The sequence below is a fragment of the Malus sylvestris genome, chromosome 2 (genome assembly GCF_916048215.2).
Source record: "Malus sylvestris chromosome 2, drMalSylv7.2, whole genome shotgun sequence".
NCBI classification, from domain to species: Eukaryota; Viridiplantae; Streptophyta; class Magnoliopsida; order Rosales; family Rosaceae; genus Malus; species Malus sylvestris.
In genome coordinates, this window is record NC_062261.1 from 22,329,838 (window position 1) to 22,349,369 (window position 19,532).

The window sequence follows — 19,532 nt, forward strand, 5'->3', positions numbered from 1 at the left end:
AATCACATGAACAACATAAAACTCACCTGATACTCACCTGTGCGTCCACAACACCATTTAACATATATGCATCAATTACAAATTCACATATTTCATATATATGTATGCATGGCATTTTAAAACATACTTTCATTTAAATTCAATTTCTGGGAAAATCAATAGTATATAGGTATATACAGAAAATAATTGCCCACTCACCTGGAGTTTGCCCTACAACTCCCTAGCACAACACATCGAGGCATCATGACGATCGGCGCCTAGAACAATCATCAAATCAAAACTCAGAAATCATATCGCTAGAATATATAACTTATATAAAACACGTTACTACGCAGTTTGATCCGGAAGATCTGCAACTCAGATTTCCAATCCATAACTTCCAGAGGTACACAATATATCTCTAGAACAACATCCTAAAATTTCCTTACCATCCAACGGTCGGATCTCTGTCAATTGTCAAAACCAAGTGACGGTTAACATTCTATTTTATGAACTTACAACTCCAATTCTGGAAGATCCGTCAATCGGATTCCCAATCCGTAAGTTCCTATAATCCTCAAATATTACGTATTACAACGTATCAAAGTTTGGTGACGATCCAACGGTCGGATCGTCAATTCACATTTTCACCTAACCACGAATCGTAACGAACTTAGGTTCAATTACTCAATTTACGTCAATCAATTATCAAACTGAACCTATAACATAAGAATGACATTGGTGGGCCACTGGCCACGCGCCGCCACACGGGCCGCCGCGGGTGTCGGTTGGCCACGCCGGCTCGCCGGAAAATCCAACCATCTCAAAAAATTACCAAAATTTACAGAAATGAAGATCTTAATGAGTAGAGTAAACTTTATACCTAAGGCCAAAGCCAATTTCGCTTGGAAACACTTCAATTTTGCCAAAACCGTGAAGAACCCTAGAAATGAGTGTGTTTTAATTCGACCTCCAAACGTGTTCCAACGCCTCCACCATTGATTGGGCTTTGTTCCTGGGTTCTAGGGGAGTCTACTGGTGGTAGAAATTTGCTGGATTACCTTCACGATCGTCGGATTTTGCCATAGCACCCTCGGAGCCCATATTTTCGTTCTACTTGAATTCTAGCTCAAATCCCATAAAATTAGGTTGGGAATGGAAGAGGAAAGGACTAGGGGATGATTGGGAATGGCTTCTTAGTCCAATTTCGAGAGAAATCCGGTGGAAAACCACCGGAAAATATGAAGGAATGGGAATGGGTGCACACGGGTCGCGGGTTGGGGGAACCCGTTTTCTTCCTTCTCTCCTCCGCTTCTCGCCCTCTCTCCTTTCCTCCTTTCTCTGTTCCGATTGGCCGGTCTCCTCTCTCTCTTCTCCCCATTCGCTGGACTCCTTCTCTGACCCTCTTGTTCCCTTCCTCTCTTTTCCCGATTGGGCATTCTTGCCCAGTCTATTTTCTCTGTTTCTTCTTCCTCTCTCTCTCACACACACAAAACCTTCTTTCTTCTCATCCCAGCCATCCATTTATTTCTTCATTAAATCTGGGCCGTCCACTTTCATAAAAGAAATTCTATATTTTTCTAAAATTATAATTCCTAAAATGCCCAAATTTCAAACGTTAAAATCTTTATTGTTGTAACTCCAAATCACGAACCGTCAGCGCCCACACGTCGGTAGCAACGAGTACTATGAGGATATGTCAAGAAAACAATTCTTAGATGGAACAACACAATGATTAACCTCGAATAATGCGCGTGCCTAGAATGGCATTTTTGTAAAATCCTTTATTAAAACTTTAAAAACTCTTAAAATCAGGGATGGGCTGTCACATATATTATAGTTTTTAGGGGTATAAAAATTTTAAATTAATATATATATATATATATATATATATATATATATATATAGTATTTTTTTAGGGTTATAAAATTAATATTCTGCTTATCGTGCATCGTGTTACCCACGTGTATACCAAAATCAACCCGTTATCTTAACAGGTGCTTATTGGGTTACCCGATAACGACCCGATTCGTTATCGTGTCGACCCAAACACCTGTTAATTTCATGTCGTGTCGTGTCGAGTTATCGGGTATGTTAGGAATTGCCAGGCCTAGTAGAAACTATTCAATTATCACGGTTAAATGTAGCTCGTGGTAGATAATATTAATTTACCACGGTTAGATTCTGGCCTGTTGTTAAAAGTGAATAATCTACAACGGTTTTAATCCTATGATGGAATATCAAAATCACCACGCAATATGTTCGTTGTGGTTACTTCAAACGACCACACCGCCTTTTGAAAATTCACCATGCCATCGGCTCGTGGTGGATGTTTTTTTTTTTAATATTTTAGAGGATATATTAAAATCTAAATCCCAATTATTTCCCCTCGCGTGAAACTTCGAAACTAGACGAAAACCCTAAAAAGAAAACATCAATCATTTTGTTTCTCCATCTCTTTCGTCTCCAGCCGGTCTCGGTTTGGTTGTCTCTCCGGTCATCTCTCCCTCAATCAGTGGCAACCTCTCTACATCACTCAGGTTTCTTTTATCCTATATCTTTTGATTTCGTTTTCTTGTTCTGAATAAACATTTAAATTATCATTGATCATCGAACTTGGAGATGTGTATGCATTCTTGTGTATGCATTCTTGAGGCCTGCTAATGTTGAGAAACAAGCAGATTGGGACAAATTTGTTAAACATCGATGCTCTCCTGAGTTTGCTATAAGCTTGTTTGTATTAAATTTTACATTAAGGATTAGGTTTTCAATGCATGGATGTTGGTTAAATGAAGTTTCTTGTTATCTATTTTTCTTTGTTAGGCAATTAGTGACAAGTTCAAAAAGTTGAAATCATTCCATACTCTCCCACATGTGATGAGTTGTAAAGGATATGCACGCTTGGAGGATGAGCTGGTATGAACATTTGTGTATCTTTTAATTTCATTTCAGTGACAACACATTTATACGGAGTTTAAATTATAGATTAATTAATAGAGAAACAAAGGCACGCCTGAGGAGGGTTTAAATAGAGTCAATCTCTGGATAGCTGCTCGTACAAGAAAAAATGGTCAATCCGTAAATGAGATAGTGTCAAAGAAAATGGTATGAAGCTTCAGTTTGAAATTATCCTTGTGTTATTTTTTATTCATTTTTCTTTTAATCTTGTAAATGATTTTTAAATGTATAGGATGACATTAAGTTGTTTAATGAAATGCCAACAACAGACAATGGTTCTATAAAAGATGATGCTTTATCACAAGCACTTGGACCTGAACATCGAGGTCGACTTCGAGGGGGTGGTTATGGGGTTACACCTTCTAGATATGATGCCCAAACTATTAAACTAAACATGGTAAATACCAATATTAAACTAAACATGGTAAATATAAAAAATATATATGACAATATTTGAGAATTTCTTATATATTCATTAATCTCAAAAGTGGAGTATATATAGGAGTTACAATTGGTATTACATATATACTTCATCAATGTGGGATAATAAACTACTACTTACACTTTAACTAATATATAACTCGCAACACTCCCCCTCAAGTTGGTGCAAAGATGTCACGCATGCCCAACTTATCAAGCGAGTTGGAAAACACACTATTAGACACAGCCTTAGTAAGAGCATCAGCAAGTTGATCTTCAGATCTCACAAACGGAAACATAATAATTCCAGCATCCAATTTTTCCTTAATGAAATGTCGATCAATCTCCACATGTTTTGTTCGATCATGTTGCACTGGATTATGAGCAGTCTCAATAGCAGCCTTGTTATCACAATGAAGTTTCATAGCACTTTTGGGTTTAAACCCAAGATCTTTCAACAATTTTTTCAACCACAACAACTCACATACACCATGCGACATACCACGAAACTCAGCTTCTGCACTTGAGCTAGCCATCACTTTTTGTTTCTTGCTTCTCCAAGTAACTAAATTACCACCCACAAACATAAAGTATCTAGATGTAGATCGCCGATCAGTGATAGAACCTGCCCAATCTGCATCCGTATACCTTCGACATTCAAATGACCATTCTTTGAGAAAACTAGGCCTCTGCCAGGAGCCATCTTCAAGTACCTCAAAATACGGGTTACTGCATCCATATGAGCTTCACTAGGTGAGTGCATAAACTAACTTACCACACTAACTTCATAAGCAATGTCAGGGTGAGTGTGAGACAAATAAATTAATCTCCCCACAAACCTCTAATATCATTCCTTATGGGTAGGAACTTGATCTGGAAATAAGCCCAGACGATGATTCTACTTAATCAGAGTATCAACAGGTTTGCAATCTAACATACCTATTTCAGCTAAGAAATCAAGAACATACTTCCATTGAGACAGAAAAATACCATGCTTGGATCGTGCAACTTTGATTCCAAGAAAATACTTCAATTCACCCAATTCTTTCATCTCAAACTCAGTAGCCAGGTACTTTTGAAGGCGTTGTATCTCCTTCTGATCATCACCAGTCACTATCATGTCATCAACATAAATAATCAATGCAGTTAGCTTACCATTTTGTCGCTTTAGAAATAAAGTATAATCTGAATGACTCTGGATATACCCAAACTTCTTCATTGAACTTGTAAACATCCCAAACCATGCTCTAGGAGATTGTTTCAAACGATACAAGGCCTTTCATAACCTGCATACAACACCTTTTCCAGGAAATGTTCCAATACCAGGTGGGAGATCCATATACACTTCCTCTTAAGATCACCATGAAGGAAAGCATTCTTAACATCAAACTGCAACAGAAGCTAATCTTGGTTTGCTGCTAAGGACAAAAGAACACGCACAATATTAAGTTTGGCAACAGGAGCAAAGGTCTCCTAATAGTCCACCCCATAGGTTTGAGTATAACCCTTAATAACTAATCTGGCTTTATACCGGTCAATAGAACCATCTGCTTTGTGCTTAATAGTAAACACCCATCTACATCCACCAGCTTTCTTCCCGTTTGGTAAAGGAACCAAAGCCCAAGTAGAATTCTTTTCCAAAGCTTCCATCTCAACTTTCATGGCATTAACCCACTTAGGGTCAGACAAAACATCTTGCAATTTTGTTGGAATTGATACACTAGATAGCTGACATATGTAAGATGCATATGGTTTGGACAAACGATGAGTAGACATATAATTGTTGATAGGATATTTGGCTTTGGCATGCATATCAGGCTCATATTGTACTTTAGGTTTTCCATGATTAGCTCGTGGAGGCAACTGATAAGTAGAAGAATCGTCAGAATTTACCTCATGTATGCCACCATCTTGTACCAAACTGTTAGAAGAATCATCACTGAACAAACCATCATCAGGCAACTCGTTAGACATATCAGCAGCAAGCAACCGATCACCATAAGGTAATTCGTCGGACATACTAACAGGCAACTCATTGGGCACATCTGATATGTCGTCAGTAGAAATAGTTCCGAGAATAACAGGTGACTGATCACTATCTGTAGCCGACTGATCAGTATCACACAACATAATAGGTTCTGCTCCCAACTCTGCCAGTAACACATCATCCATACCATATCTTTAAATCTGGCACTTCACTCCCCCTCTCCCTTGAAGTGGAGAGTCGAAAGAGGGCTTCACAAAACACGAAACTTCCTCATGGAAGGTGACATCCATGGTAATATAAGTTTTTTAAGTCGGAGGATGATAACACTTATAGCCTTTTTATTATTAGCATACCCAATAAAGACACACCGGATAGCACATGTATCAAGTTTACTCCACTGATGAGAGTAGACATGCACATACGCAATACACCCAAAGACTTTCGGAGGAAGCTTTGATACAGAAACAAGATAAACATGTTTTTGTAGCACATCGAACGGTGTCTGAAAATCAACCCTACTTGGAACAAGATTGATCAAATACACAGCAGCCAAAACAGCATGACCCCATAAATAATTAAGAACACATTTATCCAACATCAAGGAGCGAGCAACCTCTATTATTTGACGATTCTTTCATTCGGACACACCATTTTGTTGGGGTGTAAACGGAGTAGTCATCTGGTGAATAATACCATGATCACGAAAAAATGTGCCAAAGTGTGATTCACATATTCTCCTCCGTTATCAGACCTGAAGACCTTAACTTTGGTTTGAAACTGAGTAGACGCCATTGTACAAAATTCTTGAAGAAGTAACGGAACATCACTTTTATTCTTCATCAAGAACACCCAAGTTAACCGAGTACAATCATCAATAAAAGTAACAAACCAATAGAATCCATTAGAAGTAACTTTCGTCAGACCCCACACATCAAAATGTATCAAATCAAATGGCAAAGTAGCTTTAGAATCACTTACAGGAAATGAAGCACGATGACTCTTAGCCATGACACATGTTTCACACTTGAATTCTGAATCACTACAAGTGCGAAACAAAGAAGGAAATAGATGCTTCATATAACTGAATGATGGATGTCCCAATCATCGATGCCACAACCAAATTTGATGTCTGTCATCCACTTTAGCACTTAAAACTTGATGATTATTTGAATCGGAAACAACAGTATCCTCCATAGTCAAGATGTACAAACCCCCTATTCTTTTACCATGACCAATTATCTTCTAAGTTTAAGTCTTGAAAATAACAATACGTAGGGTAAAAGTGAGCATAACAATATAAGGTATTAAGAAGTTTTCCTACCGACAAAAGATTGCACTTAACATCAGGAACAAGTAAAGCACGGACCAGTGATAAGGTTGGAGTTAGAGAGATAGTGCCTTCACCCTTCACAGGGGAATATGCTCCATTTGCACTAGTAATATATGGATCACGAACATAGTCATATAACTCATCAAACACTCTAGGGTCACTAGTCACATGATCAGTGGCCCCAGTATCAATTATCCATTTATTTGTTCCACCAAGATGCATAACAACACTATGATTATATTGAGCCATTAAACAAAATCATGAACAATAAAGGCACAAAAGATACGCAGTGGAATGAAAACAATTTACTAGAATACTGTAGCAAGCACTGTTCACGGCACTGTAGTAATCACTGTTTACGGCACTGTAGAGGACCACTGTTCAAAAATAGACCACATCACTGTTCACGCACTGTAGCAAAGCGTTGTATTGTAGTGCGACACTATTCACTTTTTTTTTTCCTCACGAAGGAAATCACAAAAAATGTGGGCACAAAATTAAAGCACACAGGTCACCAAGAGCGAACTGCTCTGATACCATATTAAACTAAACATGGTAAATACCAAAAATATATATGTCATATTTCGTAATTTCTTATATATTCATTAATCTTCAAAGTGGAGTATATATAGGAGTTACAATTGGTATTACATATGTACTTCACCAATGTGGGACAATAAACTACTATTTATACTTTAACTAATATATAACTCGCAACACAAACATATGCCAGCATGAGTAATCGAGAGCTTAGAGACCGACTGCAAAATGTCGAAGGAAAATTGCGGGAAGTGTTTGATCTTGTGTTGGCTAAACAACAAAATGAGGTAATTATATATGCAACTTTGTATATACTTATAAAAATGATAAAAGATTTATGACATATAGTTGCAGGGAAATATATTCTAACTTCTAATCATATCGCTGCAGGGAAATGGTAAAGAAACTAATACCAATGATGCAATTCAAGTCTCCACAAATCTGAAACTGATCAACTTCTATTTCTTACGTATTCACTAGTCACAGGGAGGCAGTATAGATCTCCAAAGAACTAAGAATGGTGTAAAACAGGTTCCCAATTCCAGTTACCAGGTTTCCAGATCATCTCCCCAAGTATGAAACTGATTTTGTTTAACTTGTCTCGATGTCTTCATCATTAGATAGAAATAAAATAGTGAACATGTTCACTTTCAAGCTTAGTTAGTCTATGCAGCTAATAGTTTATTTGCATCTATCTTGTTATCAGTTGTTTCATTTGATTATGATTATTTGCATTTATCTTTTTATCAGTTACAATGTAATAAGAAAAGTGCACCAGAGGGTAACGATGGTTCTAGACACTCTTCAAAAGCTAGTTCTCAGGTACATATATGATCCCAAGTATAGCACGGTGGAATTTATAAATTTTTTATATAAGTAAACCAAACTTAGCTTCTTCTATGTTTGATTGTCTCAAAGAGTTAGTACATGTCATATGCCCCATTAGAAGTAGAGCTTATGACTTGGGAAAGTTTGACGAGGATGCTTACATGTCATATGCCCCATTAGATATTTATAAACTTGATGATTGTGTAGGTGATGAAGATGAAGGTTATGTTCGGGCAAATTGTGAGGCCATTCCTATGTATAACTAGACTATTATTGAATGAAAACATTTTTCACGAATTTCTCTACCTTTTTCTCAATCCCTTGTTAGGAAAACTGATATTTTCTGTAACATGTATGTGTGTGACTATAAGATGTATGTGTATGGTTGTTTTTTTTCTTTAAATCAGAATTAAAAGAAATTGAAAAACTTCTCACCATAAAGTCCCCAGCATGTACTGTTTCCATCTCCACCAACTAACCACTCTCTAATCCTAGTTGTTTCACTATGTATTCTTTTGCTCGGCCAATTTCCTTCTTTGTGGCTCCATTGGCAGCAAAGCAAATTTTTGTTTTGTTATTAGATAATTAGATTATTTTTGTATTGTGAGGCCATTCCTGTGTATAGATATACTAGGACATAACAGATGTTGATAATTAGATTGTTTTTGTTTTGTTATTAGATACAATGTGATAGAAGAAGTGCACGAGAAGCTGACGATGCTTCTAGACAAGCTTCCAAAGCAAGTTCCTAGGTATACGAGAACAAGTACTAAATAGTTAGCTTATGAAACTTACGAGATTTTGATAAAAACTGATCGAATTTTTTGTCTTCCATGTTTGGTTGTCACAGAGAAGTAGTCCAAACATAAAAAGAGACAGCGTAAGAGAAAAGAAGGTTCTAAAGCCACTTCTCAGGTAGTAACACACACTTGATAATATTTGTTAAATAGTTTGATAACTTAATCATTTAAAATTGATGTTCTTATTTGATTTCTTTATGCTAGTTACAACTTGTTGGTATTTTATGAGGGTCTTCATGCATTACTAAATTGGCTCAGAAATGGACAAGTTGTTGCAATTAGAGAAATAGAATCAACAAATCCTGAGGCGAAAGTTCATCACATGGTGCTTGGTCCTGATTGTTGGAAAGTTTGGGTAACTGTTGTCAGAGTGGAGAATATGTCTTTGTACCGCCCTACAAGTGAATTTTGTGTCCTGGAGGATGCTATATCTAGTTGTTGACCCTAAAAACTACCAAGCCTACGTGGCGCACAGGCCGAGTAGCTAATGAGCTAACTACATCCTTTAGTTGTATACAAGCGTGCCAACTCGTCGGCCAAGCTCGGTCGAGGAGTAAAATTTGTTGATGTTGCGTTAGGTGTGCTACTGAATTCTGAATCTCACGACTACGACCGAGGTAGGAACACTCTTGGCCTTTGGGTTCTAGAGCCTAAAGACAAGGCTGCTAGTTCTGCGAAGTTCAATATCAAATTCAGCTTTCAATGTGCCAAATGTAATAACTTGTAACAACTTACTTTGCTGAAAAGGCTAATGAGATAACCTTTGCCAATAAGGATTCAAAAATCCTTCTCAACCGAGACTTGGATAGATAGCCAGTCGGCCTCATCGCAGTGCTGTTTATCCAAATTGAAGGTGCTTCGCAATCAGCTGACTCTACAGCAACAGTGTTATTTATCCAAACTGAAGATGTTCGCCCGTTGTCTTCACAATGCTGTTTATCCAAATTGAAGATGTATTGGCGAAAAAGAAAATAAAAATCTTAAGATGTTTGAGAGGTTTCGCGTAGAGCGAAGGTTTGCGTAGGGCAGTTTGTGTGTTGAATTGGAGGTCCTTTTAGTGTTCCACGACCTTTTGTATTTATAGTGGCTGCATATCTGCTCGCAACCTGATGGTATTTTGTAGAATTCAACTGTAACTCAACCTCTTGGAAGAAAGACTGATCCGCACGTCATCTATCCTTCGTACGACTATTCGTCATTTTCAAACAAATAAAAAGCCTATATGCGCTTATCACATCACCACCAAAATCCTATCCCATCTAGGCTTCTTATCAAAACTTCATTTCATGCATGCATCTCACCAGACAATCTTGGTCAATTCTGAGCCACGTGTATAACAACATTTATCCATCATTTATCACCTACTTTTAAATGGATAATAACAAACCAAAAAACCCAATCCTATCAGTAACTTCCAAGTGACAAAGAACATTAACCAAAAATGATAATGACTATAGCATGCATGGCTGACCAAATCCAAGCACACGTGCAGGTCATTAATTTCTTTTTCATGCAACCAAGCACACGTGGCTAACCAACTCCAATTTGGCATCCTTATCTTTATGAATGCATAATGCATTAATCTCTCTGCCAACCAATATCCATTTTCCCAAACAATGCCGCAATGTATTACGACTCTTGATAAAATACTATGATGCTCTAATCCACCACACGTTTAAAATCCAAGAACCCTAAATCAAATTGAACTGTATTGCTCATTTTCAAGTTGAAGATATAATTTGCACCTCATCTTGTACAAGAAAATATCAAGATAATTCATCATTAAAAGATAATATCATGGTTAAAACCCCAATATATCCTCCAATTATCTTAACAATTATGTCATCCAATGGTTGAGAACTATGTTCATCAACGGCCTTGATTGCACAAGCCGATAGTGTAAATCGGATCCATACATTGCCCCCCAATTTCCTTGAGCTTCGGCTTGTAAGTCGAACGGTTAAGGAAATTAGTCATTTGTGTCCAGCTCTCAACCGTTCGACATGTTATTCAGCTATCCACTCCATTTTCAAACAAGCTTTCAAGGGCACAGACTCCGAAGCTAGTCTCAATTTTCTCTTACTCGGCCAAACCTCCATTGTGGGGGTCCTAGCGGACTTGCAAAAAATACCTCCAGAGTACTTGGCTTTGTTGAATTAGGCAAGCAGCAATGCATCAAATACTCTTCTTCAGCGAGGCTTAAAAATGAATAGGCCTCATGCCCAACTCAGCGATTTCCCCAGTATTTGTTATTGACCAACCCTCTTGGCTAATATATATCGTCAAAAAATTAGTCGAGGAACATCATCGCTGGCCGAGGTTTATTATTGAGTGGCCGAGGAACTTCATCGTTGGCCGAGGTCTTAAAGTGGCCGAAGACCAACATCACTAGCTATATATATATATAAATCCAAAGCCACAAAAAACAAAATCAAATCTTGGCCAGTTGGCCTTGGAATAATGTTGTGGGCCATGCATATTTCTGTCACATTTTTATTATTTTCTGCATTGATGACTAACCACTTTCATTTGATGACCAAAGCTATGGTCGAAGAGATATATGGTCGAGGGCAGAATCCTATTGCCTTCCAAGGACCATATTGGTTGTTCTGAACTGGAAATTATCAGGTCGCCATTTTTATCTTGTTGAACTAGAATGTTGCCGAATGAGTCGATACTGCCGAGTTCGAACCAAGTTTAGAAATGAATTGATGCACCGAGTAACGGATGCTAGGTCATCGGCAGAAACTATAGCTTAGTTGTCCTCTCGGCTCGAAACTGTGCATTTTTGCGTGGCGAGCACATCTCTTTTCTCTTTGCTGCGGATCAGAATAATTCCAAAAATTTCATCTACGATTAGAGCCTCGAGCTGCCGACTGTTGTAATGAAACCTTCTTTACTGCCAAGCTCGACTTTTTTCTTCTTGAAAGCTCAGCATAGATACCCATTCGACCGTCCACTCCATATGTTGTAATTCCTTATGTTTTCTTTTCTTTTGCCATAACTTAGCATATGTTGTGGCTGAGCTTCCACCAAGAGTTGCTGCTATGCTTTTATATATATATATATAGTTTGTGTACAAGGCATTGCCCCTCTATTTTCTTATGCATCGGCTTGCATAGCCGTATGTTTAAGAAAATAATTTATGTTTGTACCATACTTAGGGCCTCCGTATTTAGATCTCGTATAAATACTCCGGGGACCCAAATGTAATTATGTAATAAATGAAGGGGCAAATATGTAATAAGTGAGGAGCCCTTATTCTATAAAATGACTCCTCACTCTCCTCATTAGGTGAGGCCAATTCTTAGGCCATGGGAAGAGCTCTCTCACCCTTAGAAGCTCTCACCCTCTTATCCTCAATCCTCTCAGAGAAATACAATATCAGTGTGGACGCAGCCCAAACATTGAGGTGAACCACAATACATCTTGTGTTATTTACTTTCTTGCAGATTCACGGTCAGATTTACGTTGTTCCAAGACCTCCGATTTTGTGCACAACATTTGGCGCCGTCTATGGGAAACGACACGAAAAGCTATGTCGGTCCTCTCTCAAATTTTTCATATCACCATTGTGAATTTGCAGAAACCCAAGAACCAAACACCAAATAAATCAACCCAACCCAGTTTCCAGAATTCCCAAAAACTCAATTGAATTCAAATGAATCCCTTGCTTCTGTAAAATGGCTGACATCGTTCCAGCTTCAGCCCTTATTCATCCCACGAGCTCACAAATCCTGATCGATATCCAAGAAACATCCTGGCCTTCCACGTGGCGAATTGGGTTTCCTCGATTCCTCCGGCGACACCATTTACAAAGTCACCCATCAATCTCCTAAGACTTCTTCTCATAAGCGCGTGCTGCTTGACGCCACCGGAAATCCTCTATTTTCTTTGCGCTGTAAGATCATGGAAGCTGGGAAGGATACAAAGGGGGAGATAGTGAGGAGAAAGACTTGAAATTTAGAGTGAAGAGAACGAAAAATAAACTTACCAGAACTGAGTTGGAAGTGTTTCTTGTTGGTGAGAACTCAGTAGATCCAGCCTGTGATTTTAAAGTGAAGGGCTTTCCTTTCCATAAATCTTGCACAATTTACAAAGGCAATGAGATAGTTACTCAGACGAGGGATTTTTAGACAGACGAACATTATCTCCATGGAGCCATCTCATCTCTCACTCTCTCTCTCTACTCTCTTGACTATAAACCCACCGCATCTCTCACTCCCACTCCAATCATTTCTCTTCAATTTTAAGCAAAACCCATTTCAGATTTCAGAAAACCCATTTGAAAGTTCAAAACTTTGTCGGAACAGTGTGTTTGAAGTCGAAGAAGATAGAGATTGTGGCGCAGAACGAGTCGGCGCACGAGGTTCGCGTCGAGTACGAGGAGTTCAAGACTCAAATCACTGCCTTGTTCCTCGCCGCTCACTTTGGGAATTTGGTGCTTGTTAGGAAGCTCCTGAATTATGGAGCATTTCAGGGATGAATCCATATCTCGCGAAAGGGAGGTAGAGATGAACTTCGGAGAGAGTGAGAGAGATGACGAAACTGCCACAGATTTTGAGGTCCGATGGCTGCCGTTGATATTTGATCGTATCCGATCTCTGTCGTCCGTCGGTCTCTAATTTCCCTCTCGTCTCAACGGCGATGGATCTTCAGTAAGGTTACGCCGTCTGGTTCTCAATCTCGCGGTCTCCGGGAAACGATCAAGAGGGGCCATGGCCAGCCCCAATACCTAAAAAATTGCAGGGAAGCTAGTGCAGATCAAAGATGCTCTGTATGCTGCAGACAACCTGCTGGATGAGATCAATGACCCATCCCTTGCATCTTCCTTTTCTGAGAAAGCAAAAGTGGAATAAAGGAAAAGAGGAAAGAAGAAAAGCAAAAGATAAGCTTCCTATTATTATGATTCCTTATGTCTGGAGGTGGAGAAATATAGAAAGGTGCAGCAGAAAAGAGAAAAGAAAAATGGAAGAAGATAAAGAAAAAGTAGACGGAGTAATGGCATACTTATAGGCGTGACCCATTAAGCAGGCCCTGTCCCCTGCAACTGCCAGTTGCACATGTTATCCAACCATTTGCCATACCCACTTTCAGTAGCTTTATTTTTTAATGATGTAATTTATTTTCCTCATCTTTCAAAGACATCTGTGTAACCCCATTAGAGGGTAAAAAAAAAAAGGCAAGCCCAAAATAATGGGCTGGAATGTTATGTGGAGGGCGAAGACCCATATGCCCAAAAGAGCCAAACCCTTTATTATCACCAACCAGGTGATCAAAAGTACGTTTAGTACTACAAAAAATTATTCGGCAGCCTGCCACTATTATCACCAACCAGGTGATCAAAAGTACGCCAAGTACTCCAAAATTATTCGGCACCTTGCCGCTATTATCACCAACCAACCAGGTAATCAAAAGTACGCCCAGTACTCCAAATTTATTCGGCACCCTGCCGCTATTATCACCAACCAGGTGATCAAAAGTACGTCCAGTACTCCACAATTATACATGAGCATCACTTATGTCAATCATACATAAACATTCATGAGCATCACTCATGTCAATCATACATAAACATTCATGACCATCATTTATGTCAACATTCATGAGCATCACTCATGTCAACGTCCATGAGCATCACTCATGTCAACATCCATGAGCATCACTTATGTCAATCAACATAAACATTCATGAGCATCACTCATGACAATCTAGCTTCAAAAGCTTCATTTACAGAGCTCTAACTTCGAAAGCTTTATTTACAGAGTTCTAGCTTCGAAAGCTTTATTTATAAAGCTCCAGCTTCGAAAGCTTCATTTACAAAGCTTTAGCTTCAAAAGCTTCATTTATAGAGCTCCAGCTTCGAAAGCTTCATTTACATAGCTCTAGCTTCAAAAGCTTCATTTACAAAAACTCCAGCTTCAAAAGCTTCATTTACAAAGCTCCAGCTTCAAAAGCTTTACTTGCAATGCTTCACCTACAAAGCTTTAGTGCAGGGTATACAAATACCACCTCCGAACAACCGCCACTTCGGCCTATACATGGATTCAATTTGAAGTCTCCAACCAACAGACTCTATTGACCGAAGACTTGGGGGACTACATTACGTACCATATATTGGGCCTTAACTGGGCCTCATGAAAAATACTTGGGGGACTCTAACCCATTATTTATGTATTGAAGAGCGAGCCTTTATTCTATAAAAGGAACTCCCTCGCTTTCATTAGAGAGCACCCATTATTCATGTATTGAGGAGCGAGCCCTTATTTTATAAAAGGGACTCCCTCACCTTCATTAGAGAGCATCGCCGCCAACTGAGCAACCGTCTCGCCGTGAGCATCAACTCTAGCCCATTATTCATGTACTGAGGAGCAAGCCCTTATTCTATAAAAGGGACTCCCTCACCATCATTAAAGAGCATCACCACTTACTAAGCAACCGCCTCGCCGCGAGTATCAACTCTAGCCCATCATTTTTGTATTGAGGAGCGAGTCCTTATTCTATAAAAGGGACTCCCTCACCTTCAACGCCACAAGCCGAGCCAACCAAGGTAACATAAACCACAAGCAGAGTAGCCTCGTAACATGTGCTACTTCTGGTTGAGCATCATTTCAGATTGTGCACCGTCTCATATCGAGTATCGATTCTAGACGACATCTAGTTACTTCGGCCCACACATGGACTAAATTTCAAGTCTCCAGCCAAAAGACATTCTCGACTGAAGACTTGGGAACTACTGTTTGTACCATACTTAGGACCTCCATATTTAGACCTCGTATAAATACTCGAGAGACCTAAATGTAATTATGTAATAAATGAAGGGGCAAATATGTAATTAGTAAGGAGCCCTTATTCTATAAAATGACTCCTTACTCTCCTCATTAGGGGAGGCCAATTCTTAGGCCATGGGAAGAGCTCTGTCACCCTCAGAAGCTCTCATCCTCAATCCTCTCAGAGAAATATAATATTAGTGTGGACGTAGCCCAAACATTGGGATGAACCATGATACATCTTGTGTTCTTTACATTTCTTGCAGATTCATGGTCGGATTTACGTTGTTCCAAGACCTTCGGTTTTGTGCATCAACAATTTATTTGTCATATATATATTTTTAGCAAACGAAAAGAAAAGTGGCCGAACCATAATCAGGAGGAGGCCAACGATGCTTTATTCCCAGCCAAGATCTTTTTATATCAAAAGTTTCACTTTGAGTTTTTTCAAGGCCAACTAAAAGATCATTTCCAAACATGTTTGGCTTGACGAAAAATTTCCTATCATCGGCCGCCAAATGTGTTGGAAACTTATTATACCCATTGGGCATAATTACGTTGTTAATTTTCTGCTTCTAACTCAAATAACTTGGCCGAATGGAATTTCTCTATATCGGCCTTATCGCCAATAATCATATCAATTGGCGTGGTTTCTTGGGCTAGGCCAATGTCTCGGCCTTGTTCGTCATTGAAGCACTTTTCTGACGAATCATTTTCTAAGTCGATTTGTGGCTTAAAGACTTGAATTTTTTCTTCTAGGCCTACCATACTTTCAGTCTCAACCGAAACAACAAGTGGCCTAAGTTCTTTGGCCATCTCGACAATGTCCTGAGGCCGAATTTTGATTATGACCGAAGTGAAAAATTGCCCCCCGGCGTCTAGCCTTTTTTTTAAGAACTCTATAGTACTTATCAAGGAGTTTTGTTTGCTCCTCAACATTTTCCTTTAATAGGCGCCAAATATCACCTTCACTGAGATCTTGATGTATCAAATGAACTCCGTAGTTTTAGCACTGTGTCCCACTGGGCATGCCAAAATGTTGACCCTAAAAACTACCAAGCCTACGCGGCGCGCATGCTGAGTAACTAATGAGCTAATTACGTCCTTCGGTTGTATGCGAGCGTGCCAACTCATTGGCCGAGCTCGGCCGAGGAGTAAAATTTGTTGATGTTGCATTGGGTGCACTACTGACTTTTGAATCTCGCGACTGCGGTCGAGGAAGGAACACTCTCGGCCTTTGGGTTCTAGAGCTTAAAGACAAGGCTGCTAGTTTTGCGAAGTTCAATATCAAATTTGGCTTTCAATGTGCCGAATGTAATAACTTGTAACACCTTACTTCGCCAAAAAGGCTAATGAGATAACCTCTGCCAATAAGGATTCGAAAATCCTTCTCGACCAAAACTTGGATAGATAGCCAGTCGGCCTCGTCGCAGTGCTGTTTATCCAAACTGAAGATGTTTGCCAATTGCCTTCATAGTGTTGTTTATCCAAACTGAAGATGTATTGGCGAAAAAGAAAATAAAAATCTCCAGATGTTTCAGAGGTTTCGCGTAGAGCGAGGGTTTGCGCATGGCAGTTTGTGTGTTGAATTGGAGGTCCATTTTTTGTTCCACGACCTCTTGTATTTATAGTGGCTGCATATTTGCTCGCAGCCTGATGGTATCTTATAGAATTCAACTGCAACTCAACCTCTTGGAAGAAAGACTGATCCGCATGTCATTTATCCTTCGTACGACTATTCGTCATTTTCAAACAAATAAAAAGCCTATATACGCTTATCACATCACCACCAAAATCCTATCCCATCTAGGTTTCTTATCAAAACTTCATTTGATGCACACATCTCACCAGACAATCTTGATCAATTCCGAGCCACATGTATAACAACATTTATCCATCATTTATCACCTACTTTTAAATGGATAATAACAAACCAAAAAACCCAATCCTACCAGCAACTTCCAAGTGACAAAGAACATTAACCAAAAATGATAATGACTATAGCATGCATGGTTGACCAAATCCAAGCACACGTCCAGGTCATCAATTTCTTTTTCATGCAACCAAGCACACGTGGCTGACCAACTCCAATTTGGCATCCTTATCTTTATGAATGCATAATGCATTAATCTCTCTGCCAACCAATATCCATTTTCCCAACCAATGCCGCAATGTATTACGACTCTTGATAAAATACTATGATGCTCTAATCCGCCACACGTTTAAATTCCAAGAACCCCAAATCAAATTGAACTGTACTGCTCACTTTCAAGTTGAAGATATAATTTGCACCTCATCTTGTACAAGAAAATATCAAGATAATTCTTCATTAAAAGATAATATCATGATTAAAACCACAATATATCCTCCAATTATCTTAACAATTATGCCATCCAACGGTTGAGAACTATGTTCATCAACGGCCTTGATTGCACGAGCCGATAGTGTAAAATCGGATCTAAACACTAGTACAATTGCCTGGCCATCAAAGTACGTCCAAGTTGGAGAGTAATTTTAGTTCGTACTTAGACTAGAAAATGGTACTTTGGCACTACATGGATACTTCTTTATGACTTCCGTTGTTTATGTATTCATTAGCAAAATATACCTACTTAGGCCGGCTACATTAGGCCAAAAAAGTGAGTGTAAAATCAATCAGTATATTAAATTCATATATGAGTCATAATCTTAAATAGGGTTGAAAATTTTGAGTGTGATATATGTTCAATATATTCAACTCATAAGTATGATACTAATGTATTGAATTCACACAAGCGCAGTAGTAATTTTATAAATATCAAACTCAAACTACATGATTCATATATATATATATATCACACTCACGCTCATTTAAATATGTATGTGACTAAAAATGTGAAACAAGGGTTTTGTTGACGTTAATGAAATCAAGAAAAAGTTGGCTGATGCCAAGCTTGTTCATGCACTCAAGGCAGATCTGCATGTATAAATTATGCCAAATTATGAACTAACTAAGCAATAATCATGAAAAGAAATAACTTCTCAAATAAGTGAGACTGTAGAATAGTTTTTTTTTTTTCTTTCTAATGCAATTAAATTGTACATTTTTAAATGTGGTTATGTTAGCCAATACTATTTGTATTATCGAATCTTACAGTATACTTAACTTTAATAGAAAATTCAAGTACGTGACAAGGGGAAGTAATATAATATGTTCAAATTAAATAAAAAAAGGCAAAAGACCTAAAGGTAAGGATTTGGTAAAAATAAAAAGGAAAACTAATGAAAAGAGCTTAAAAACTTTGAGTTTTAACGATAAGGACAAAATAAATGGTAAAATGAATAGTACCATGATTGACTTTTTAGTGTAAAAATATGATTTTTTTGTTAAAATGAACAGTACCGAGAACTTTTCGTTAAAGTTCCTAAAATAAAACGGTTTGTGTCATTCTTTGTGACAACATTGGGTTTCGAAGATCCCAACATATCCCATCACCAAAATAGTGTTATTTTATAATTTTGTTCAACAAATTGACGGCAATTAATAGAGTTCCATGTAAAGCTTTGACTACTAGTCCTTCAATTAGTTCACTAACCTTTTGTTTGAAAACTTTGACAATTTTGTTTCCACAATACATGGCATATAATACATACATACACAAGAATACCTTTTAGTGCTTATCAATTATTAAGTCATTGTTTCATACTTCCTTTGCATGCTAGCATTAATTCAAGGGCGGACCTTGAAAACTGTTTGTAGGCCAGCAGAGAAGATTTTGCAGCAAAGAAAAACTGCAACAATCGGTGGATGTGTTTCCACAGAAAATTAGATAAAGCAAAGAAAAATGCAATCACTAATATGAATTGGTTCTTGAGATTTGGTCCCCGGCAGCTTGCAGCCATTTTTGTAAAGTTGTTCATAGTAATACAGGTCAAAAGTT

At 38.4% G+C, this 19,532-nt stretch overlaps 1 pseudogene; it reads left to right on the top strand.

Moving 5' to 3' along the window:
* Positions 1–3,193: 3,193 nt before the first annotated feature.
* LOC126614097 (uncharacterized) lies at positions 3,194–18,124 on the top strand (annotated as a pseudogene).
* The last annotated feature ends 1,408 nt before the right edge of the window (positions 18,125–19,532 follow it).